This window comes from Gobius niger, assembly GCF_951799975.1.
Source record: "Gobius niger genome assembly, chromosome: 10".
Classification (NCBI taxonomy): Eukaryota; Metazoa; Chordata; class Actinopteri; order Gobiiformes; family Gobiidae; genus Gobius; species Gobius niger.
This window is the reverse complement of record NC_136861.1, coordinates 25,655,761-25,682,052: the sequence shown is the minus strand read 5'-3', so window position 1 is coordinate 25,682,052 and position 26,292 is coordinate 25,655,761. Positions and strand designations below refer to the sequence as shown.

The 26,292-nt window shown below is 40.0% G+C and overlaps 1 long non-coding RNA gene across 1 annotated transcript in view; it reads right to left on the bottom strand.

Annotated features, from left to right (window-relative positions):
- Window positions 1-26,292, bottom strand: part of LOC306968526 — a 266,351-nt gene that overhangs the window by 148,789 nt on the left and 91,270 nt on the right. The gene's annotated exons all lie outside the window — the stretch shown is intronic.

Sequence of the window (26,292 nt, the reverse complement as noted above, 5' to 3'; positions counted from 1 at the left end):
AATGTTCATACTTTGCTATTTTGTCATCTTTGTTTTTCGAAACCTTTACAATACCATAAACAACTCAATTTGCTAATAGCATTGTCGTTTTTCCCGTATACATTATTTGCCACTTTTGTCTCTCATTCCTTCCCCGTTTTGTCAATCCTTTTTGCTTGAATCAGAAACAGAATCGTTTTTAATGTCATGGTTATGAGCAGGTTCACAACTAGGAATTATTTTTCGTTAGATCGTGCAACTTGAAACATAAAACACATGAACATAGAACATAGAACAACAGTGTGAGTGTATTCACAGATGTGCATGTGAAGTAAGTGTTTGCAGCAAATACGAGTGTGGACAGACCAGAGTGACATAGAGCAGATTATTGAACAGTTTGACCAAAGTTGACATGTTTATGTCACGTACAAGTACCATTTACAATCCATCCTAATGACGTTTTAACAGCAAAAGGGCCATCATTTTTACTGTTTTTTGTGGCTAGTGCAACTTTGGAGCAGTCAATCTGATTAGCAATTCAACATTTGACTCAATTTCTGGAAGATCCACATGACTTAAGCAAACTCACTTTTGTCACTGGTATTGTCTTTTGACTCCCCGGAATAGAAGTCATTACCATCACAACTGGAAAACTGAAAGATCAATTGTCAGGTTAAGTAGATTGTGTTTGTTGAGGTGACATTGTTTGCTAATTGTTTTCTGTCCTTTCAAGTTGAGTTTTGCAGAAGTGATTCTGTGCAGAAACTTGATGTTGATGTTATTGAAAATGCATATGTTTGAACTATTTTATTGTCTTTGTTTGATTTCACATCAACTGGAATGATTGAAAATTTACCAACTCCACTGGTCCCCGTTTGGGCTTGCTGTGATTCAACTGTTGAGAAAGTACTATGGACATCAGGATTGAGCTCAGACAGATCACTGTTTGATAGATTTATCCACTGAAACATTTACATGAAACAGTAAAATGTCCATACCCAAAACATTTAAAGCAAAGTCTCTTTTCCTAAACAAAATTAATCTTCCCATTATGTTGCAGGGTTGTGAACTTGGGACAACAACTTAAATAATGAGATTCAGGTTGTGAACAAAAACGTAGAGTTGGGATTATTAACTTTTACAGATCTGATATTAGATTGGTTCGTGTCTTGTTTTTTGGTTTCACAGTTTCTTAGTCGACACTTTGAGTTTGAAGTTCACCAAATAAGGGATCAGTGATGATTTTTAACTGACACTCAACAAAAATTATAATGTCAGTGAAAGTGCTTCTTGGACGCCACATGCAATATATCTGAACTGTTCTTTCAGTTTGTTTGGCAGCTTTGTGATTATGGTTTTGGTTGACAAATTGAGCTCATTTAGCCGTGGTAGTTGAGTTGTTTTTGTCGTTTGATGAGCAGGTCTGATATTTCATTTTGCTTTTAAAGAAAAATATACCAGTAAACTGTGATCTCTGTCAAATTTTGGTGGTGAAGGTCTGCTGCATTGATCGCAGGTTGGATGTTTGGAGTGCTTTCTTTGGTTTGTGTACTTTCCATTATGTTAAGAGTGGTTGCAGTTTGCATGACTTTTGGTTTGGGTTGGAGTTGTAGTCTTTGTCAGTCTTTGACATGCAAAAGCTTTGCTTTGATCCATAGTTCATTCTTTTCTTTTTTCAGAATCAGATAGAACCTTGAGCAAACTCCTTTTCACCGTGCAGGTGGCGAGGGGGGTGAGGATCATGCGCATACTGTATGTTAATGTCAGGTGTCAGCCTTGTCTAGACACCTAGGTGGTCAGGACTCTTCAGCTGGTTCAAACGGTAAACAAAACCGTTTTTATTTTTATGTTGTTTTTGTTTACAGAATCCCGTATTTACGCCCGCACACATTTCACTAAAATAAAAAAACTAAATGTTATAATTATTGTAAAAGCCATTATGTCCCCATTCTCACCACAAAAGGAACACAGTTTGAAGCAAAATACAATATAACTTATAAAAACAACCAAAGTGCAGCATACTTTGAAAAAAGTTCTTACATCAGCATGTTTGTGCGATTAAAAGTTAGAAACAATAGCACCCTAACAGAAATAAAACGTTGGATATTAAGCATAGCTGTTTAATGTTACTTAAAAGTAAACTTTTAAAAACGGGTTTTTATTTACAGACAGATTAAAATCACTTCAGATCTATGTTGGGACATGATCCCTCTGAAGAGGCTTCAAACAACAGATTTCTTGACCCCTAGCTTTAGCAACGTGAGCCCACATGCATATTCATCAGCTAAGCGAGTTAAGTAGTCTGAGAAGGCAGACACTGCATCACTACAGCCATGCCAAAACAATGCATGTATCTAGGAGTTACCATTGATGGTAAACTTGAATGGAAATCGCATATAAGTATATATATATATATAAGTAACGCCGACTGTAACAAGTGAATTTCTCCTTTGTGAGATCAATAAAGGTTTATCTTATCTTATCTTAAAAAACAAAATTAGAAAAAAACATTGCTGTAGTTGGCAAATTGAAAACTGTAACTCATACTTCCTTACCCAAATGATGGCCTGGAAATATGGGGAAAAATAATAAATCCAATACTCATCCTATTTTCGTACTCCAAAATAAGCAATAAGAATTATCACTAAAGCAGATTTCTATGCACCAACGAACCCTATCTTTGTAGAGCTGAGCCTACTGAAAATCCATGATCTTGTTGATCTAAATACATTAGTAATAGTGTACAAAGCATAATCTTCTCCCCCCTCCCATCCAGGAGCTTTTTGAACACAGGAAAAGTCAGTATAACCTCCGAGGAACTGCTATTTTCAAAAAAGCTAAAAAGAATAAAAAGAGTGGATGTATTTCTGTAAGAGGTGTTAATCTGTGGAAGATCAGTTAAAACTGTCCCAAACAGTCAAAGCTTTCAAAAAGTTGTTTAAAGCTGCTAAAATTCAAGAATATATCAGCTTAGGATGAATAAAGTAAGAAAAAATAAATCAAAAATAATAATGACATGATTTAGTTTCAACTAAATTAAAAATGTATGTATACATATTTGTTGGAATACAGAAATTTATGTTACTAACTCCAGATACATGCTTATTTCTCTTCTGTTTGACACTTGATATTGTTCATTATTAATGTTTGTGTTTTGTTTTTCTCTGGTGGAAGTCTGGGTAAACTGGGTTAGACGTAATAAGTTTTCACTTCAGCCTAAACCCTTTCGGTCGTGTTGTACACAAAGAATTGGAAATGTTTTTACATTTAAAGGAATGAACTACTACTACTGCATTAGCTCAAAGACACCCAAGTCAGACACAAAAACACTGCTCTATCTGTAACGTTAATTCAGTGTTTGTTTTCCTATGGAAAACGGTAAACAAAACCGTTTTATTTTTATGTTGTTTTGTTTACAGAATCCCGTATTTACGCCCGCACACATTTCTCTAAAATAAAATAATGAAAACAACAAAATATATTATTATCACTATTCTTATTAGTATTGTATTATTCCACTAAAGAAACATTACAGAAGTAAAGCTTACAAACTAACAATCAAAATGACTTTGGAATAGCCAAAACTAGTATAACTAAGTTAAGACTAATAAAAATGAAACATTGCAGCTTAGCTCTTAAAGCATAGCTGTTTAATGTTACTTAAAAGTAAACTTTTAAAAACAGTTTGTCACACACAACATCGTCAACCAATTGTCGTTACAGCTATTGGGTCACATGCTTTATCATCAGGGGAAGGGTGAGAGGAGGGGGTCTGCTGTGGTGTGAACCGGTTGCCCATACACCTGCATGCAGGTGCCCCATGCACCTGTAGTGGCGCCATTGTGTCTAGACACCACGTGGGTTAGGGAGGTGTGATTGTTTACACATAATTAGCATAACAAAGAAAAAATTAGCATAACAAAAAAAGCAGCCCCATAATTACTACTTCAATTCAATTTAGTGTGAACTTTTTAGTTAATTACTGAACTATTCTGCATTGTAAAATATCTATGGGTTTAACGTTACCCCAAAAGAAAGTTCAGCGCTATGTGACAATTCCTCAAAGCAGTACTAAGTAACTCATGCCCCTAGAGGTCATAAAGGCCACTGCAGGTGTCGTAGCATGTTACGGATTTTGACTCAGTAATTGTCCGTGCGAGTAAATACTACGCTGACAGAAAAGACAAATGGAGAGAGGGATATTGTACATCCAATTACACAATGGAGATCATTTTTGTCACTTTGTCATTTTAAATGGTGCTAGCCCGCTGTTAGCTTTGCCCGTTAACCTGTTAGCTTCTTCTTCGTGATTCCATTAGTGTGTATTGGTGACTCCGAAACGGTGCAGGGAAAGCTGCAATTGTGGTTTTCTGGACAGAGACGCCAGGGGGAGATGAAAGACCCCCCAATCATCTCAACACTTGCTTTAAAATATGACATTGTTTTTGTAGAGCATCATGGGAGTATGTGAAAATGTTGCCTTCATGTGATCACAACAGTGTAAAGAGAGTGTAATGCCGCGTTCATGTGGACTGGGGGGTTGGTTTTCTCCAGATGGAACGAGATTATTCCCAGTTGGTTTGTGTTCATGTGTTTTTTTTTTATGTGGGAAACTGGGGATTTTGATGATGGCAAATAAATAGGTCTTTTATCACTGATTAAAGACTGTTTAAATTAAATTTAGTGTTAACATCTCAAAAGCCTAACTTTGGTTTGTTGGTTTTATAAAGATTCATGTTAATTTACCTGTTGCTCGAATTAGTGTCGGGCATTTCTCTCGCAATTAAACTCCAAGGACAACAGCAGCACACACAAAACTAAAAAGCTCACATTAAAAGTTAAATTGACAACTAAGGTGATTTCCGCTGTCAGGTTTCGGGAAGCTTGTTTTAACCCGACTTCCCCAGTTGAACGTTTCGCCCACATTTGGGCGGCACGGTGGTGGTGCCTCTCAGCAAGAGGTTTCTGCATAGGTTTCCTCCGGGTACTCCGGTTTCCCCTACCACTAAAATATGTACAATAGGCTTACCACCACTGAGAATGAAGTCAATGTGACATAGTGCCATGTGAAGCGCTTTGTGACCATGTCTGTGAAGAACGCTATACAAATACAGTCCTTTCTTCCTTTCCGAGGACCATTGAACACAGCATAAGAATTGTAATGGTGGTAACTCAAAATGCGGACATTTTGGTTTAGGTTAACATCTCTGTAATCCTGGGTTATCCACATGGAACATAAACTGGCACAAAGTTCAATGTCTTCTCTGTTCACCCCAGAAAACAAGGTCAAATTATTTGTTCATAATGGAGCTCAAAAGCAGTTCCAATATTTAAAAACATGGATGTGTGATTTGGAGACATAATCCCTGACAAATAATAATGAGGTTAAAGACTTGTTGAACCTTCTCCCACAGGTTTGTATTGGCCCCTGAAATTACAACTCCATAAACTTTGAGAAAAAGACATTCATTGTTTCATTTTTCATGCATGTCACATTTCACTCGCCGTGCCATGCTTTGTGTAAGCCGTGATTGCCACAGCTTGGTCTCCGCCTCAAGACACCACTTAATTCCCACCCCGTGTATGATCTCAATGCTGTGTGCTGTTTCCATAGAGATTTAAGTTATTTAGCTGCACAATTAAGCGGCCCACACATTACACTGTTTACAATGACGCGTAATCAGCTCCACTGCCTACTCCTCCAACACCTAAAGTCGCTCGCTGAACGCCTCACGCGGGCCCAGGTGATCGGAGTGATTTATGCATTGTTTTGACATAAAGGCTGTGAAACATATGCCTCGGCCATTATAGCGTCTCAATCAAGCGCAGTCGATAAGAACTACTCGACTCCTCATCCCCCACCACACTTTCTGTAATAACCACGGCACTAAGCAAACAGACAATAGACTCAGATTGACCAAGTATGCCTGCAGCCAATATAGCGGTAATTTCCACCCCTCGATGGGTCAATCCAATACAATTACCCTTGTAATATTTGCCCACACAAACAGCGTTGGATAGATTGGGAAGGGACGATCAGGTAAAGAGAGTCTCATCATTGGTATGGGGTGTACAACTCTCAGTTTTGTCAGTTTCTAAGTTAACTTATAATACACTAGCTCAGAGGTTGTCAAACTGTGATGTGTGGACCGCTCCGGACCCCTATTTATTCGGATATTTAATCATTTTGTTAAAAGTCTCATGAAACGGGAATTTGTTTCTTGGACATGAATGGAAACCACCGTCGCTCATATGAACGTATATATGGCTGCAAGTTATAGCATTCCCAGTACTGGAGACATGAGCTCTCAGTCATCCAGGCATGTTCAAAGCTGGAAGTTATAGCATTCAGCTTCTCTATACAAGTGGAACAAACTGTTCTGAGTGAGAGGTATGTCAACTAAAGACTGGGCTGGGTTGATTGACTTGAGGATGTTTCACTTCACCGAATCAGACTGCTTGAATAGACTGTTTTCAAAATGGCATCCAGGAAAAAGTTATGTGACAGTGATGCCAGTAATGAGTTATAGTTGCTTTACTCTAAAATCCAAACCAGTAATCAGATTAAAGTTACTATGAGTGAGTAACATGAGTGACTACCAAGCACCCACGACACAAACTTAAACAACAATGGAGGGAGGAGAGGGATGGAAGAGCAGTTGCTATACGTTTGTTAAGTGATGATGTCATCGCTCCTCTTCCGGGTCCAACAGAGCTTTGCCCTGTTCACTGTAACAGGGCTTTGCTGATTTTAACCTGCTTTTGAGCTGAAACATCTGATCACAAAGAAATATTACACTCACTCCGGATTGTCTTTAGTAGTGTTTTTACCCTACCATGCCATACCAACTTTATTTATAAAGCACTTTAAAAACTGTACAGTTGGCCAAAGTGCCGCACACAGAAACAGATACAAAATGTAACTTTTCTGACATTAATTATCAAAAAAATGAATTCCATACACAATAGAGGCATATTTTAAATACAAAAATATCTTAATTTTGCCTGGAGAAATGGTGAGCTATGATTCTAATTAAGAAAAAAACAATGTTTGGCCTTTTATCTGTTGTTATTTCAGCTGGAGATTCAGATAAAGTTGCTTGTTTATCTATGGAGCTCTCAGCAGTTTGGACCTGGAAGCAGCTTATTATTATTGCATGTGATTAACAAACGTATGACTTTTTGTCAGCATTGTTGATGTTACTGTTAAAATTCACTTCTAATAAAGTGAGAATTGTTGAAACCGGTTGTCATTTGTATGTCGAGGCGGTATTGTCGGCCGCTGCTGAATGTAACTAATAAAGTAACTTATAATCTATCTTAGTTACTTTAAATTCAAGTAATCGGCACACAAACGAAAAATCTGAGAGGTTGAGAAGATCTGATTGATTGAGATGGGCAGATAAGGTAAAGATAGAGAGGGGGGAAAGATTAAAGAATTAAAGGAGTCGAGGTACTGACAATTGCAGTGCGTCAACAAGGCCATTGCACTCATCTTGCTTGTTATAAAGAGGAATAAACTCAGCAACTTCCTGAGCAAAAGTAGCAGGTTGCAGTATTTCCACATCTGTATGGGCCAATAACACCCTACACTTATCTACTGGAAATGTGTCTACACCAACAAAGGGGTATACATATGGACATACATATTCTAAAAAGAAGCAGAGGAAAGATAATAATAAATAAAAGGCATGCCGCGGGTCCAGACGAATGGGAGCGCAATAAGGCGTCTCATTACGGCCCTGTGGTTGCCTGTGCCGCTCTGGTGCGATGTGGCAGATGAGATGGGGAACAGAAGGCCAGCAGCGGAGCACGACTCAGATTAAGAACCCTTATTGCAATGATAATCACTGTTTGTCATCCGGTGCGCACGTTTCACACCTGTGGTAAATGCAGATGGGCAACTTGGTTAGAGACTGGGGGGAAAAAAAGGAAAAAAAAACAAAACAAAACATGCACGCCAGCCCTCCATCCACCAAAAACAGCCCCGCGTCTCTCTCTATCCCTCTCTCTCTCTCCCTCTCTCCGGCGGCATATGTGCCAGAGTGCCGACGCATTTAGAATGAACAAATAGATAAAGATAGAATTAAATAAATAAGTAACAATCACATGCATTGCTACTCGCCGCCGCGATGCCTGGCAACCGGTATCTCGCCGTTGCCTTGGAAACAGTTGCTACCAGAAACGTGGAGGTGATTGGCAAGCGTGACAACGAGGAGGGAGTAACATTTGACCCCGGCTTGCTGACAAGGGGGGAGGCGAGTCGGGGAGAGGGGAGGGGGGGCCGGGGGCAGGGGGTTAGGGGTGGCTGGGATGGTTTGGGTGGAAAAGCTGAGGGGGGAGCATGTATTTTGGATGTGGGAGGAGCAGAGGATGGAGAGGAGAGCAGAAAGGAGAGATGCACAGGCTGAAGCATGCTCTATACAACTCCCCTCACTATGCAGCCTGCTGTACACTCTATTCACTTTCAATAGCAAGGCCATAAGTCATGGAAGGAAATGTATGCAATGCTGCCAGAACCTTGAGTCAAGAAAAAAAACATGTGTATTTTTACATAGAGCACACAGACATAAGGCACTGACTATCAATTAGAGGCAGAAATGCACTTGAATTGAGCGAGGTATAGCCTACCTAATGTGTTCAGTTTCTCTTTCTGAAGGCTACAAACTTATATTGCTGTAAAGTGCGTAAAGCAATGTTACAATTTCAAAGTAATTGTAAATGCTCTTATATGCTATGATAAAAGTTTGGAAATGTGGCCTGCATTCTTCAGTACTGCAGGGTTTATTTATCAAAAGACGAGGCCCGGGCAATGACTGTCCAGCGTCCAGCGAGGATCCTGGTCAAGGCCGCCTACAGCTTCAGCATCAAACTATCGTACATGGTTTTTTTTAGACTGGATGTAATGGCAAAAGACAAATCACTTATGATTTTTTTTAGTTCTCATTGACTTCATTTATTTTATCAAGCATAGATAAAACACCTTGGTAGCGTTTGGTACACACTGCAACTGACTTTGTTTTACTTTTGTTCAACTTTTTGTACCTTATTGAATCTGGACTGTATGGGTAAATCTGGACTGTAAATCTCATAATGCAGAAATGCACTTGTTACATCAGCTCACATATTTTTGAACACAACTTTATGAAATAAACATGTCTTTCTCATGTGTTTCTTAAAAACACTTGCAAAAACCTCAAATCAATGTACATGCGTTTTTGTAGCAGATACTGTGAAGTGCAAATGCAAGCACAGAAAAAATGTATTCCAGCAGACTTTACTCTCTAATGGCCCGCCCAAATAGAAATGGGGCTTTTAGAAGCATACCATCTCCTCTTTCTATCACTCTTTAAACTCCATCAAGGCCGTAAGACAGTGAATCGAATGTGTGGCTGTCAGAATGAATAGTGGATGAACCCATTTTCAAATTCCAAAGTAAAATTGTATTCCAAATATGTTGGCCTTGCTCCACAAAAATGTCATTAAATGGTTCAAAAAATGAGTTTGTGCATTTGATTGCTAATGTTCACCTTGCTTGCTTTATTTTTTTCGTGTGAGGAATCTATAGATAGATAGATAGATAGATAGATAGATAGATAGATAGATAGATAGATAGATAGATAGATAGATAGATAGATAGATAGATAGATAGATAGATAGATAGATAGATAGATAAATAGATAGAAAGAAAGAAAGAAAGAAAGAAAGAAAGAAAGAAAGAAAGAAAGAAAGAAAGAAAGAAAGAAAGAAAGAAAGAAAGAAAGAAGTTTGCACATGCATTTATTGTCAAAGAAAGAAAGGAGGAATAAAAGGAAGGAAAGAGGAAAGAAAAAAGAAAGGAAGGAAGGAGGAAAAAGAAAGAAAGAAAGAAAGAAAGAAAGAAAGAAAGAAAGAAAGAAAGAAAGAAAGAAAGAAAGAAAGGACTTTGCACATGCATTTATTGTCAAAGAAAGGAAGGAAGGAAGGAAGGAAAAAAGAAAGGAAGGAAGGAAGGAGGGAGAAAAGGAAGTTAGAAAGGAACGAAGGAAGGTGGAATGAATGAAAGAAAGAAAGAAAGAAAGAAAGAAAGAAAGAAAGAAAGAAAGAAATGAAGGAAAGAATGAAAGAAGGGTGAAAGCAAGGAGTCATGAAAGGAAGAAAGAAAGAAAGAAAGAAAGAAAGGAAGGAAGGAAGGAAGGAAGGAAGGAAGGAGGAAAGAAGGAAAGAAGGAAGGAAGGAAAAAAGAAAGGAAGGAAGGAGGGATAAAAGGAAGTTAGAAAGGAAGGAAGGTGGAATGAATGAAAGAAAGAAAGAAAGAAAGAAAGAAAGAAAAAAAGAAAGAAAGAAAGGAAGGAAGGAAGGAAGGAAGAAGGAAGGAAGAAAGGAAGGAAGGAAGGAAGGAAGGAGGAAAGAAGGAAGGAAGGAGGGATAAAAGGAAGTTAGAAAGGAAGGAAGGTGGAATGAATGAAAGAAAGAAAGAAAGAAAGAAAGAAAGAAAGAAAGAAAGAAAGAAAGAAATGAAGGAAAGAATGATAGAAGGATGAAAGCAAGGAGTCATGAAAGGAAGGAAGGAAGGAAGGAAGGAATAAAGAAAGAAAGAAAGAAAGAAAGAAAGAAAGAAAGAAAGAAAGAAAGAAAGAAAGAAAGAAAGAAAGGAAGGAAGGAAGGACTTTGACTTTTACCACAACGTTTATTGACATCATTCACTCAATGTTATTAAAAATAAATCACACAACAACAATAAGACTCAGGATCAACACAAACACATCTTTGTGGTTAAAAATTAAGGAAGGAAGGAAGGAAGGAAGGAAGGAAGGAAGGAAGGAGGAAAGACAGAAAGTAAAGAAGGAAGGAAGAAAGAACGAAAGAACGAAAGAACGAAAGAACGAAAGAACGAAAGAATGAAAGAACTTATGCTGCATTTCAAAAGAAAGACTTCTGTCATTGACTGCGAGGATGGACACGTAGCACAGCGCTGGCTCCATGCTGCAGGCGGCTCGACTGTGACCATGAGAGGCGCGGATGGAGAGAGCAGGTAAAGGAAAAGTACATTTAGAAATCTATGCCCTGAAGCGTCTCTCCCCCTCCTCCCGCTCACTGCAGTCTCCTCTATAGTGTGTACACTACCAGTGCAAGGCCATAAGTCACTGAATCGAACGTGTCTGTATGCAAGACACGGGGGGCGGGGGGGTTGTGGGCATGTTGCATTTGTGTATGTGTATTCAGAGCAGTCAGATATGAACTATGGCTATTGTGAGTTGAATGAAAGCGGGAATGCAGACCATGTAAGAAACTCTGCAGCTTAAAGACATCATTACAGCAGTGTAACAGTATAGGCCATTTGTACTTCAGCAGCAAAATGATGCTTGTGTTCAAAGAGGCTGTTTTAGTGACAGAAAAAAAAGTCAATCTAAAACAAAACTTCCAAACCTCATGTAGAGTGAACAAGGAGTCATCAGTCCATATCTTATACGAGAAGTCTCTGTTCAGATCTCTGGCCTGAAATTGTAAATGATCCAACTCTGAATGCAAAATTTAGAGATACTTCCTTCTGGCCATTGGTTCAGGTTGCCCAAGTGCAAATGCAACAGTTTTAAAATTCATTCAATTCATTTATTCCGTTCTCCGTATGGTTTGTGAATAAGAATCTGTTGAAGCGTCTCATCAGCTTTTGTTGTTACTCATGTCTTTACTTGTCTGTTTTTTTTTTTTTTTTGTGTGTGTCTTCTGTGTTTATGTGTTTGTGAAGAGTCGCCATTTTCCCAAAACTAAATCCCCGCATTGAGTGACAATAATTATTCCTCACCTTACCTTATAACTCAACATTATTATTCATCTAGATTTCATGTTACAACTACACCAATCGAGCTTGCCACCTGTTACAATGACAATATCAATAAAAAATAATTTTCATTCTGATACTCTACCCACTGTAAGTTTACGGTCACTCATAATGTGTCTGCAAACACAATACTGCAAGGGGACTGAATCTCACTCACTATGAGTAGAAAAGTGCAGCCTCTTTCACATTTTCCCATGTCTAAACCATCATTAGAGTTTTTATTTCAGTCGTTCACATCTGTGTTGTTCTTCCTGATGAAGCAATGAAAGAATGAACTTTTACATCATAATTCTTGCTCCTTTTCAAAGGGACCTCCTCCCCTTGTTTGTGTGCGGTTGGACTGTCTTTGCCGTGGCTGCCTTCACTCTTCCGCTGCTCTCTCTGCCTGGCTAAACTAATAAGGCTGTGATTAATGGTCTGCTAATTGCTGTAATCTCGGTTAATTAGAGTGGAGAATCTTCAGGGCTCGGAGTGCTTAGCGAGAGATGCATGTTGCACTGATGTGGAAGAAGTGCAGGTCTGGCAACAACACACGGCATGGATAGACTGAGGAAAAAAGTGCTAGAGGTTTAGTGAATGGACATGACATCAACTCAGCTGCATCTTGAAAATATATAAATGCTTTTAGTAAAAGCTGGAGTCAAAGAAAACTTGTTTTTTCCTTATAGTACATTTTAGTAATGGTATGTTCATTTGTTTTAGTTGTTTGATTGTTTTAGTTAAGGTTTCTCTTGCCGACTTTCACCCGAGAAACACCCGTGAAGTTCAGTGGGCGGGCACTGGGGCTCGAGTCGACTTTTCCTTGAGCCAATCAGCGACCTGCCTGGGCCATTTGTGGTCAGCCTAGAGCAGTGTATACACACCGGTTCATAGTTACAAAAACATAAACACAATATCATGTCAGCCACTTGGGAGATGCTGTTGTCCAGCAAAGCCGTGCACTACTTGTGCAAGGAGGATTATGATGGCAGGAGAGTGAACTTTAGACGTTGGATCAGCGTCCAGAATATGGCTGGGCCATGAGACAGATAGAAGATTCCCTTCAGAGCTACAGTTATCAATGGATCATATGAAAACAAGAAATAAAAGTCAATAAAACCGTCAAGCAGCCTTTAAAATTAGTGCTTGTTGAATTTGTAATTTATTACTCAGTTCTCATCAACAAAGAGCCGTACTTAGTATAGCCTATCCCACAGCATCATAGCCTTTAGCCACTGAAACACAAATAACCACCCTCTGTTTGAGTTTTATATGTTCATTTCAGCCTACACTGGGGAAGACCAGTTAACTGGTATGACTAGAAGAACCTGAAGGCATGACGCATAAACAGGCATGTGTTTGGAGAGAACACGCACAAATGAAGAAAAAGTCCAAGTGACGAGAGTTTGACGAGAATACAACACTGTGTTTGCATTGTCAAAAGTTGATTTTGCACTTGGCCTTAAAGGAATAGGCCACCGTTTTTACATACTGAGATATGCTCTTACCTCACTTTAGCCGAGTTAATATATCCCCGTCTGGTCTTTGTCCGTGCGCTCTGTCACGCAAACGGAGCACATACGCAGCCTCTCCCACATGTCATATAGCTCCAAAAAAGCTCACGATAGAAGCTACCAAGCTCTTCCACGTGTTCCCTATTTAAATAAAGTTACGTGAAGTGTTTTCATGCGAAGTATATTTACACAGAAATGTAACATGTCGATTTTATAAGCAAATAAAAAGGGGGGGCTTTTTTGGAGCTATGTGACATGTGGGAGAGGCTGCGTATGTGCTCCGTTTGCGTGACAGAGCGCACGGACAAAGACCAGACGGGGATATATTAACTCGGCTAAAGTGAGGTAAGAGCATATCTCAGTATGTAAAAACGGTGGCCTATTCCTTTAACCTTTTGCCACAAGACTAAAAAGAGGCATTTTCTCAAAAACAACACATTTATTTCAATTAAAAATACTTTTTGCTTTCTGCTAATTACTCCATTTTCCATTGTTCTCACACAACGGCTTTGACTTTATATCAGCACTGTGCCCAATTCTCCTTGCAATAACAAACATTATGACATTTTCAAATGGAAGACTGGGATTTTTTCTAATTACTCATGCTGCACTTATTTCTAATTGACTTTGAGAATTGTGTATTCTTTTGGTTCCAGAAGCCAATAAAGTCACCTCAAAATCGACCTTTTTTGTTTTTTATTAAGCTGAACATTTCCTTTGCAAATGTTCCGCTTTGTATGTAATGTGTTCATAGCACAAAAAACCTTGGGTCTTCTCATTGCTGTATAGAGACCGCCTTAATAGCATCTGTTATGGCTGAAGGTGAAGTGGGCTGTGTGCAATGTGCATGCTGTTGAATGGTGTACACACATTCAAATTGAGGCTGAACTTCTGTATTTGGAGTGTGGCTATAAAGGTGTCAGATTGAATTGAAAGTAACATTACACTGGGCAGCCCAAGTCAGGGGTCAGAAAATCACTCAAGGGAACTGAAAGGACAGAACGTTGTGCCTGAAATGAGTGGAATGAGTCTAGATGAGACGGGAGTAGGTTTAGAAATTTAAGAAGTGATGGAAGGAGAAACTACACGCATTTACTTTGTGCGTACAGAGAGCATTGCTAAATACATCTAGTCATTGCAAATAGATAGATTTAATTTTGTGCTTTGATTCTCATCATCTCGTCATCCATCAATAGTGTTGAAAAAATCATGCAGCATATGTCCTAGCCTGGCCAACCAATGCACTTTTCCTTTTCTTTACAAACACTGTTAGTCTGGGACCTTATCTCTGTAAGTTCTGATGGGCACAATTGACGAGGGGATTACACAGTCAGAGAAAAGCATGGTCTGTCCCCACCAAAACAAACAAGGCTGCTTTTCCGACTAAGAAGACATGAACAAAAATAAATAATAAAATCACACAGAAGACTGACAAACAGCGCCACCTTCTGCCAAGTTACCAAGCGAAGCACTAAACTCTGTCAATGTGAGAGAAGTCTCCAAGTATTTTTCTGAATGATGCAAGATTTAAGAGCTTCCCTGAAATAGTTATCTTGACAGACTATAATTTTCATGTTCCTGGACACTTTATAATAAGAAATGATTCAGAACTTTGTAATGTTTTGTTCATTAGTTCAGAGGGGTGCCGTAACAAGCCTGTGAAACTGTAGTGGAATAACTGTAATGTGTTTTGGTGATTATCTGTTTTCCGTTGAATTTAGAGTAGTCTCTCCATTGATCAACTGGTGATCATTTGATGTTTAAAAAAATATATACATGCAAAAGTGGTGACAATATTTGAAAATATGTGCTGTTGGTCAGTTGAAAAGAATATGAGTCATAAGATGAATATGGCAGGTTTGGGAATCCTTTCACAACAAAATAATGATCAGGTTCATCTTTAGAGAGGGGAACTGGAGACCTGTTTTCATCTATTTTATCCTCTTATAATACGTTGAGCTAAAGGATTAGGCTATACACATTTGCAATCTTTGTAGAGTGTGAGCACAATAGTATGGCAGTCTGCACATTAACATGATGCTGAATGAACAGTCACTTTCTTTATTGTTTTATTCATAATTTGTGATTTTGGTCTTCCCAACAAGGTCGACGCACTGACCCTGTGTGCCTCATTTCTACCCATTTCTAAAAAGAAGAAACCCAAATCAAAGTTAATTTACCCATTATTAGAGCGTTTCAATGAGTCATGCAGGCTAATGGTCGCATTAGTGACCAATGGACACCGTGATGTCATCCCCTGCGTCAGACAAAGAAATGTTCCTCTATGGGAACATTCATTTCAAGTGGATCGAATTACCATATTTTCAAGACAGAGGTGATAGACTGCAACGCATTGTTTTGCTTGGGTTTATTTTTTTGAATAAGGTTTTGCATTCACATAAGTTTTTTGTAGCCTCTACAGAAAAGAAATACGCATTTGCTTGTAATCATTTCATGGCAGCTTTTTCCCCCTTTATTTTAGGCTTACGTTTGCTATAGATACAGACGGCATCTCAGGAATCGCCCACATGGTCATGTTTGAAAACAGTTAAGGGGGAAAACAAACAAACTTTCTCTAATTATTCAAAAACTACCTTAACAAACTAAATAAAGATACAAAGACACGGAGAGGAGCAAAGTGGTTCAACAGCCCATAAATACATAAATAACGGAGAAAGCTAACAGGATGCTTCCTGTTAGCAATGTGCTAATGCTAACGGCTAGCTAGCGCTCGCTACGACTGCAGATATTTCGCTTCTACTGAACAATCTGCTGTGAGAATATATCCATATGGGCCTGATTTACACTTGACGTTATTTGTGTGTGACAGATAAGTTAATTTTCCACCAGAAAATGGCTAAAAAGAGTGAAAAATTGTGTTTCCCAAAAGATTCTGTTTTCCCCCTCGGCGAAGCCACGCCCCCTTCAATGACGCATTGCCGTCTGAATCACACTTCCCATTTTTTTAGGATTTTAAACATCTACTTGCTCGAAATGATGCAAAATAAAGAATCAATACGTTCCTCTTCAAACCCCAAAGCTATTAAGACTCTTGATGCTTTAACCTTTTTTGGGTGCTGCTGCTAAGGGCTGCCTCTGTCATTTTTGTCTTTTTTTTATTATTTCTTTACTATTTCATTTTTTGTTTAACCCCTGGCATAAATGTTTATAACTGTTCAATAAAAAAAAATGTAGGATTTACTATGGCTTTCACAATGATAACTCCACAGTAATAAGCAACAATGGGAATACAAATGTCAAAGTTTTGAATAATATATAAGCACACATTTGGTAGAAACACCAACAAAAAAAAAACCGTTCCACTGCCTCTAATAATTTCAATATCTGACTTTCGCGTAAGTACATTAGAATATGCGATATCAATACTTCCTGAACTCACTGCAGCCTAAACGAGACACCAAATAAACTAAAATAGACAGGCATTCGGCCCTCAAATGGACAGGACAGCTTGTTGTCTTTGACCCATTTCCCCCCACCGTGCGCCTGCAGTGGCCCTGACGCGCTGGTGTGTCTATCGGCCTGTGTTTAAATCCAGAGGTGTGAAGACTCCCCCCCCCCCCCCCCAACCCCCACCCCACGCTCTGGGACATCCGTGCATGTGCGTCCACAAATCCACAGGCCTCCGCGCACGCGCCCACACTTCTGCGATGAGGTGGTCAGCAGGTAACCCGCAGTGACAGCGGAGGTGTCTGCAGACGCGGGGCTCTCTACCCCCTGCCTACACCCACGCGCACAGCTGGAGACACTCACACCCCCCACTCCTCCACCCCCCCTCCTCCTCCTCCCCGTCCCGAGACCCAGTTTGCGCGGGGCAGGTGGGGCAGGTTATAGGCTACAGGCAGATGCGTCGCAGACAGGAGGGCGCAGCTGCACGGTCACACGCTCCTCCGCTCCGGTGGTGCTCGCGTGAACATTCTGTGCATGAGAGGGGTTAAGCAGCAGTGACAAGTGCCGGGGAACGAGAGCGGAGTGAATGGGGACGTGCAAGGTGCTTTAAAGCCACAGTGCGGAACATCCCGGGTTACAGCGTCTCAGTCTTTTGCTGCAATGATTCGGAGAAGTGTCACATTCATGGAAGAACACGCATTTCACCTGATTAACTACGGGATGAAATCAGTCATCTGAACTACAATTACATCTTGTATACACATTTTACATGCAGCCTGGATGTGTTTGTTTTTTTGTGGAGAAGTGACAACTGATTTCCTCTGTGAAAGTATTTGACCTTCCATGTACCACCAGGCCTGAATCCAGATCGAATCAGGGCTAAACCAGGCCTGAATAGCCACTAAAATAGACCTAAGGTGGACTAAGCAATGTCAAAAACAGAGAAAAGAAAAAGCAAATTAAAATGAATCGCTTCTAAGTAAAAATAAATAAAGCTTAGAACCTCCAAGTGCAAGCAATGCTTTTTTTTTTTTTTTTTTAGCAAATGCTTTGTTGCAAAAGGAACATTTCGATTATGTTATCCCGCTGGATTAATATTGACCATTTATCTCTCTTTTGTGAACGAAATGCTATGACTACAAATTGTCTTTAAGCTTTTGTTTCCAATTATATCAAGCACATTAATATCACTTTGAATGGAAACAAATAGCTTTCGGCAAATGAACCAACACTAGTATCATTAATCTGCATTAAAACACGTCTTAAACCCTGTGTCGCCAATTTCAGGAAATGGCTCCGTATACACCCATGTTAACCCTCTGACTACAGCCCCGGCTGCGTGATAATAATAATAATTGTAATAACCGGTTGGCAGTGAACCGCTTTGCCTCTGGAAGCTGAATAGATGAATAGCTTTTGCTTGTGCATAACTGTTACTTACTGGAGTTTTTTAGTTTGCCCGTGTGTGGGCGTTTGAACGGAATAGATTGCACATGGCATCACACAAACTTATGGCACCCCTCCCTCCATCCCCCGCTCACTCCCCCCCCTACAGACGCCTCCACACACCACACGCACGAACACACACACGAACACACACACTCAAGTAACATACCGGGGCCTGGCATTGACTCCCCTGCTTAACCAGTCCACTCCAGCTGCTTTACATTCACAACATTATGTAACATGGGAGTCTAAATGCACCAGGCCCTCCATTGGGATTGGGGAACTTTTTTTTGTTATTTATTTATTAATTTATTTTGATTTTGAGAGAATTATTTGCTCGCTGACTTGAGCAGGAATGAAAGCCTGTTGTTGGATTTGGTGCACTGATGCAAGAGCTATTGAGCGTACCCCCTCAGTGGGCCCTGTGGAGCAGCGTAGCAACATGATAACATCAAGTATGCCATCTTGTGTTCATGACCAGAATGACAATGAGCTGCCATCTATCAGCGGGGGGAGAGCGCGAGGCGGGTGTGTGCGTGTGCGTATGCGTGTGTGTGTGTGTGTGTGTGTGTGTGTGTGTGTGTGTGTGCGTGTGTGTGTGTGTGTGTGTGTGTGTGTGTGTGTGTGTGTGTGTGTGTGTGTGTGTGTGTGTGTGTGTGTGTGTGTGTGTGTGTGTGTGTGTGTGTGTGCGTGTGGGTGTGTGCGCGTTGCATCTGGATTGCATGTTACAAATGTGCGCTTTTGTTAGTCTTTGCACACAGGCAGACCAAAAGGAATTCACTGTTTGAAGGTGCTTTGGATTGAAAATTGTATTCAGGACACCCCCCCACCCAGAAGGGGGGAAAATAAAATAAAAAATAGCATGTAGGAAGAATGTAGACTTGGATGTGGATAAACATGTATAGAGGAAACACATCTGAAGCAGGTTGGGGAAACGGCAACATAACTCATATTACGCAGAAAGATATGTCCTACTTTAAAGTTAGATCAGTCACAAATGCTCACAAATAACTCATGAATGCATTATGTTTTTTGAATCAGCCGGACTGTTGACTGAATAATAACAATGATAGACTGCAGTATTTGAAATGGCTGAAGAAATGTATTGGACAGCTAGATTGCATTTCAATTAAAGAGGGGGTATTATGCTTTTTTTCAATCACATAGCACCAGTTTATATCACACTACAATGATGACCAAACCTTCTGTTGGTCTGTAAATGCAGTATATTAGAATAACTGCCTTGTATAAAATTGCTCTCTCAAAATGGCTGTAGCGAATGTCTTGAAATAGGCCTCTGTCTCTTTAAGAACCTCTGACCCTTTCCGACACGCCCCCTCCACACGCTGTCTGTGGCATCAGTGGGGAGGGGGTTCTGCTGAGGAGCAGTGGTTGGTTACTCGGCTGGTGACGAAAGCTCGGAGGCGTCTCCAGGAGGTGGGGGCGTTCCTAGGAGGACTCAGGCAAACCTATCCCTAAAATGGCTGCCATCAGAGTTTGTACAGATTACTCAAAAATACGTGAATGTGCCACGGCAACACTTCAGGCATGTTTTTAATGAGGGAGTGACATAATAACATGATGTAAAACTTGAAAAAGTCCATTTTGCATAATACCCCCCCCCCCCCCCCCCTTTAAAGGCGCTACATCAGATTTTTTTTTATAAGGAGAGAGTGTAAAATTGCTAATTTCTTATTCCTAACTTCATGTTCCTAAGTTCATGATCACATTTCACAATTTTCAAGGAACGGTTAAAGTGCATATGACACATAAGTTTACAGTTTTTTGCTAGAACATAGATAACACAATTAGATTTAAGCTTTTGCCCCAAAAAATGTACAGCGCTTTCTTTAGTTTGACATTGTGTGTGATGTTTATGGTTTCACTTCCGTATCGGACACTGACAGGAAGTGATGCGAACAATTGTAAACAGTTGCCGTGCCGACCATGTTATGTCAATGGGGAATGAGTGAGTCAACTTTACCTCTATCTAAGTCACTTCCTGTCAGTAGCTTAAACATTCAAATACACATTACTTTTCTGCCCAACATTTCCTCCTTATCTTGCTGCTTCACTGAAATAAAATGAGAATTATCGCCAATTCAAATAAGTCATATTTTCAAAAGCGTTCAAACCTGTCATGTGCACAGGCAGAGCTTTATTGTAACGCTAACAACAGCTAATGGCTAGTTTGTGATAGATAAAAAGACTTTGTAATTAGATGCACAGTGCACAAAGGTGTTTTTTCTGAATGTCTGAAGGACAAAACCTGTTAAGGGGGGAAGAAAACAGGTATAGGGCCTTTGAACAGGGTGTTTGAGTTTTGTTGTTTGTTTTTTTGTTTTTTTTACTTGTACCTGCCTGGGTGCTAATTAGTCTCCCCCTGAGATAATAAAATATTGGGAGCTATGGTTAGTTCAGACATCGCACACTAGACTCAAGGGAGCCTCATAATTACCGTAATTGACTAGAGCGTGCATAATGATTTATTTGCCAAATGGTTTTGTTGGATTAGGGCTAATGTTATTGTTTCATAAATTCAACACTCTTTAGCATAAAACGAGGAGTGGAAAGAAAATGCGCATGAGTTCATTTATATAAATACAGAATCATTATTAGCTCTATGGTGTGCGCTGCTGACTGGATTTAGCATGTTGACGGAGCAAAGTTACACGGGATCCCTCTCAAATGTTTTGTAACTGTTTGGGCGACGGTGGCTTAGGTGGTACAGAACAGATGCCTTAAAACCAGAGGGTCCCAGCTCCTAGACATTAGGGTGTTTTGCAGTGGGTGGTTAAGATTAAGCATTTTGAAGGTAACATAAAAGGCTTAAGGATAAGGTTTGGCTTCCTAAAAGTACCAGAGTGTGACTGCGGAGAGAAGGAATAACACAATGTAAAGTGCTTAGGTATTATTGAAAGGTGCCATATAAATCTAAGGGATTATTTGTGAGACAGTGTTATTAAAAGATCCGATTGACGACTGTGGTTTCTCTGGACTGACAGTTTTAGTGCTGAGATATCCATAAAGATAATCAATAATCTGCTCAGTGCACCTCATTCATGCCTCTATTTAGATCTCTTCTTGTAGAAACACGTCCATAATAACCGCGTGGATGGTATTTGGTTCAGTCCTTGAGCATTATTTTGTTTTCTTTAGCACATGTGGCTCCAAATTGCTTAGTTGTGTCCTGGGCATTACAATCCCTAATCACGGTCCTTTATATTCTCTATTCAGATAACTGTTCCACTATCCCATGGAACTCCTCTTTTCACCTTGGCCCGCTGCGAGATCCAATCACGTCTGCACACGGCCCTGACCTTTGACCCCCTCTCTCTGACTCGAGCTGTTTACGCTCATTCGAGGCAAGCTGACAGCCACAAACAGATTTTCATTTCTACTGACAGGGGTATGCTTAGAATATCGAGATGATTTCGATCAAGTGAGAACCCTCCACAGCATGTTTTCTTATAATCCATCAGATGAAGCTGTAAGTGGATGCGTGTTTATCTTTTAGAGGGCATAGCTTTAAGGTCTCACCGTTGGTATAAATGCACCACGGTAGTCCAACTCAATCCTGCAGACTCCGATATACACCAAATCAGTAAGTCTGTGCAACAACTCTGAAAGTGTAGTGAAGTGTACACCCAATATCACACAGTGGTATAAGTTCTAATATCACAAGCACAAAAAGCATATTTGCATCGGGTGAATATCAAACGCTCTCTTGGACACTTTACCTGACCTCTAGCTCAGTAGCTGTGGCACCACTGAGCCGAGGCCTTCATCTGAATAAACCGCTCTCCTAACATCACAAATACTCTAACCCTCCAGCTGGGTCGTGATCTATGTTCAAGGCATCACAGGGAAGTCCCCCACTGCTCATGACAGATTTGAACCCCAATGGTTTGAGAACGCATCATCATTTAGACGACTGCTCTCTGAGTTTTGTTAGGACATCGGCTCTTTTGAATCACGTGAGAACAGATATTTGGAAATAGCCAAAGCATAAACTGGAGATAGATGCTGTCTGAAAAGATGAGGCTTTAATTGTCGTTGTTCTATAGTTACAAAGAAGTATAACCATCTGGTGACTTCAGAAAGAGAGAAGAAGTGAAGTGAAGTCCCGACCGCCGTTGACAGTTCCTTTTTATCCTAGTCGTGCACTCCTGTGCGCAGAGAGGGTGACTGTCTACCACTGAGTCGGTTGTTTGTGGCTATGTGTTTGTATTTTATCTGTGCTTCATGTTATGTTAAGAATGATTATGGTGTTGACCATTGTCTATCAGCTAATCTCACTGACATGGTCTTCTTGTTCTGTAGCGTGTAAGCAAAGCATGAGTCAGAAGCTTGTCCAGATTTAGTTCAATCCAGACAGTTTGCATATGACTGAAGTTTGGAATTGAGCTGAGAACGTAATGAAAATTCAAAAGCATAACTCTTGCAAATTTGTCGCAGTTGTTTCATAGTGAATACCGACACAGCTTTTCCACAAATATTCTCTCACACAAAAAATGACTTTTACTCATCACTGTCACAAAATATAGAGTTGAAACAATATTAAACAACCTTTTGTTTGGGAATGTGGTTTTAAAAGTGTGATTCACGCCTCAGTGCCTTGGTAACTTATATATTCATACAAGACTGTGCTAATGAGCAAACATTAATATGCTAACCGCACCAGTGAGTGTTGCATACATAATGTTGGAATACATGATCTTACCGCATTATACAGTCAAGCATGCTAGCATTGTGATTAGCTTCCCAAATTATATTCATGCATTTACCAAAATGTATAATGACATTGGAATGATTCTGTGTAAGCATTGACTTTGCAAACCAAATTTCAGTAGTCTACCTGTAATCGCACAACAAACATCTTGTCATGAACAGAACATGAACTTTAGCTTGTTAAGAAACAAGTATTTATATATAAGATTTTTAAACATAACAGGTGGTTGTGTGTGTATTTGTACGTTTAAAGAAAAAAACAAAGAAAGAAAGCTCGAATTATTGCTTTAGTATTGGGTATAAAAAAAATAATTAAAAGCCGGGCAAACATCTGTGACAAAGAGCTCCAAGATTTTCTCAACCTTGAAGTAGCATGAACAGCATTCTTCCAGCTCCCCAAAGGCACCTGCATGCAGACTTGTTGCCATTCCCGCAGCAGCCTGCCTTTGGCCCCTCCCCGCAGCTTGAGGACAAGTGCACCCGGGCCTGTGGAGAGATAAAGTAGCCTGCTGCACTCAACGGCTGTGCTAATCTAATAAAGCGTGTCACTGCTGCTCTCATTAGACGTCATCACAACAGGTTAATTACAGCCGGTCTACAGGGGACAAGCACTTCTCATGCTCGCAAATGTAAATCAAGCAGTTGTTTACTGACTAAATGCATATAATGTAGTGGATGACAAAAGTTCAACTGACTGCATGCACCAAAACAAAGAAATTAAATGACTTGCTATGAGCACTTGCATGTGTACAGTAAGCATCTCCAATAAGAAGTGTAATTGAGGATTGTGTCTTATGGCAAGGCACGTTCATTTAGAATAGAGCACGACTTGTACAGAAAGAAATTCAAAAGTGCTTTACAGGACAGAAATACATTGAAAATATAGGCTACGTCTAGGAAGGTGCCCATACAATGGAAGACCCCCTGCATTGTCCCTGTTCCAAAGAAACCACACCCCAAGGAGCTGAACAACAACAAGCCAGTTCCCCTTACTTCACATCATGTGATGAAGACCAGAGCATGACTGCTGCTACACCATCTTAGATCTCAGGTCAGCCACGCTCTAGATCCTCTGCAGTTTGGGATAAGGTGGTACTTCCTCCACAGGTCTCTCTCAGGCCAACTGCGTGGTTAAGATTAACTTCTTTGACTTTTCTAGTATATTCAACACCATCCAGCCAGACAGACAGACGAGGATGGGAGAGGACTTTACAGCTAGTGACCTGGATTACAGAACACCTCACTGGGAGACGGCTGAGGGACTGCACCTCTGAGACAGTCAAGGCCGTGGAAACCCAGGGTGCTGAGGGTGCTGCAGCACCCCCTGGTGGATGGTTTACACATTACAGGCAATAAGAATACTCTGATGACACTGCTATTGTTGGGTGCATCAAGAGGGAGGAGTACAGGGCTAACCACCTCCAGCTAAACACAACAAAAACTAAAGAGATGATGGGGGACTTTAGGAGGAGTCAGCCACAGCTGTAACCGGTCATCATCGAGGTAGACAGTTGAGGTAATGGAGACCTATAAATACCTGGGCCTACAGCTGGACCTACAGATTGGACTGGTCTGCCAAGACATGCTCTCCCTCAAGGGGCAGAGCAGGCTGTATTTCATCCAGAGACTAAGGTCCTTTAACATCTGTTAGAAGCTGCTGAAGATGTTTTACCATGCTGTCATCTCCAGTGCCCTCTTCTACACAGTGGTCTGCTGTGGAGGCATCTTCAAGAAGGACACCTCGCGGCTCAACCGACTTGTCAGGAAGTGGGCGCAGAACTGGACTCACTCACTTCCGTGGCAGAAAGGAGAGTTCTAAGCAAACTCTTGTCCATCATAATCCCCGATGCATGCCACCTTTACCAGACAGAGGAGCAGCTTCAGTGATTTATCTACATGAAATTACATGGCGAAAATAATCAATTGAACAAAAAATTTCATTATAAAATTATGTAAAGGCGAAGAGTGCAGATAACAGCTGTTTTCAGGTTGAATTTGAACATTGAGCAGAGACCTGTCACATCTTCAGAATTAATTTTAGCTGCATAAAACAAAACACAGACTTTTACACAACTGAAACGGCTTTAAAACATATTCTCAGTGATTACTAAAGTTAATTTGTAAGATAATAATTAGCCTGCATAACACCAGTGTACAATTGAAAAGGAAAAAAAGCCATTTTCATAATCATGTGCGCTGGTTATTGAGGCTTTGAAAGTGTCATTTTGTGGGGAAAAAATACATGCATCACAATGGTTTTGAAATGTTTTGTAAGTTGTTTCCCGCCTTGAAAACTATTGCTGTTTAGATCATATTATACAGTATCTCAGTGGTTCATGCATTAATCATTTCATTACCAAGGCAAATTGTTAGGATACCCGAGGCTACTTCTTTGGCAGCATTGAAAAACCATAGACATACAGTATAATACAGCCAATAATTGTTTGCTTCTAATCCAAAAACATGGCTTTTGGCTCTTACAGTGACTCATATATTAACACAGTGTCTGTGTGTATACTTGTTGACTCCACACAGAAGTTATTCTCACTGATGAGCTTCACGAGAGTTCAGGCCAAAAGAAAAGAACAATCTGCCAGCAAACAAATGGATGCACAAATGATAAAGTATATTTAGCCAAACTGCAGCATTTGGATTTGTCTGACAGTCAGCTCGTATCATATTACTACTTTTTGTTCTTAGCAGAAACACATCATGGTATTTTTATTGTACAAAATATAGTCTATTTTGTCTATTTGGGGATATTTTGTGAAATTCTCTTAAATGTGTCAAAAATTCTACTTTTCTCTGCCCTCTCAAGATGATGAATGCCAAATGTGTGAGATATATGTGGATGGTTGGTGGTAGTAGAACCAGAAAGACAACCCTGTACGTCATATTTCCCATCAATATGAGTCCGGAAGACAGTTACCAAAACAAATAATAAAACAGGCCGTTGACTCATTTTTCACAGCATTTTTTCCAGTCACTCTCCATTAACTGTCTGGCTCAGGTCAAAGGTAACTTGTACATACTGTTTTACTTACACTAGCTGCCTGCAGGTCTGACCACATTCCAAAGTCTATTAGTTGGTCCTTTAACTCTGGCTGCGCTCTCCAGCTTATGAGTAAGAAACGTTGGGAAATAATTTATAAGGTTCTTAGTTGCAGAAGAAAGTGAGCTTTATTTCCCGCATGTTGTAGTTATGTTGAAACCGGGGTTTAGAGAACGAGGTCTGATCAAATCTGATTGTGACATGAGCTCAAGGGATACTTATGAATTATGCATGAATGCTGTCAATGGATCATTATACAGTACGTGTTTATTAGAACACGTCTGACATTGTCTTAAAATTATTACTCAGTTTAAAGGAGCCCACAATGGATGTTTTTCTTGGTTACTAAAAAAAAAAGTACT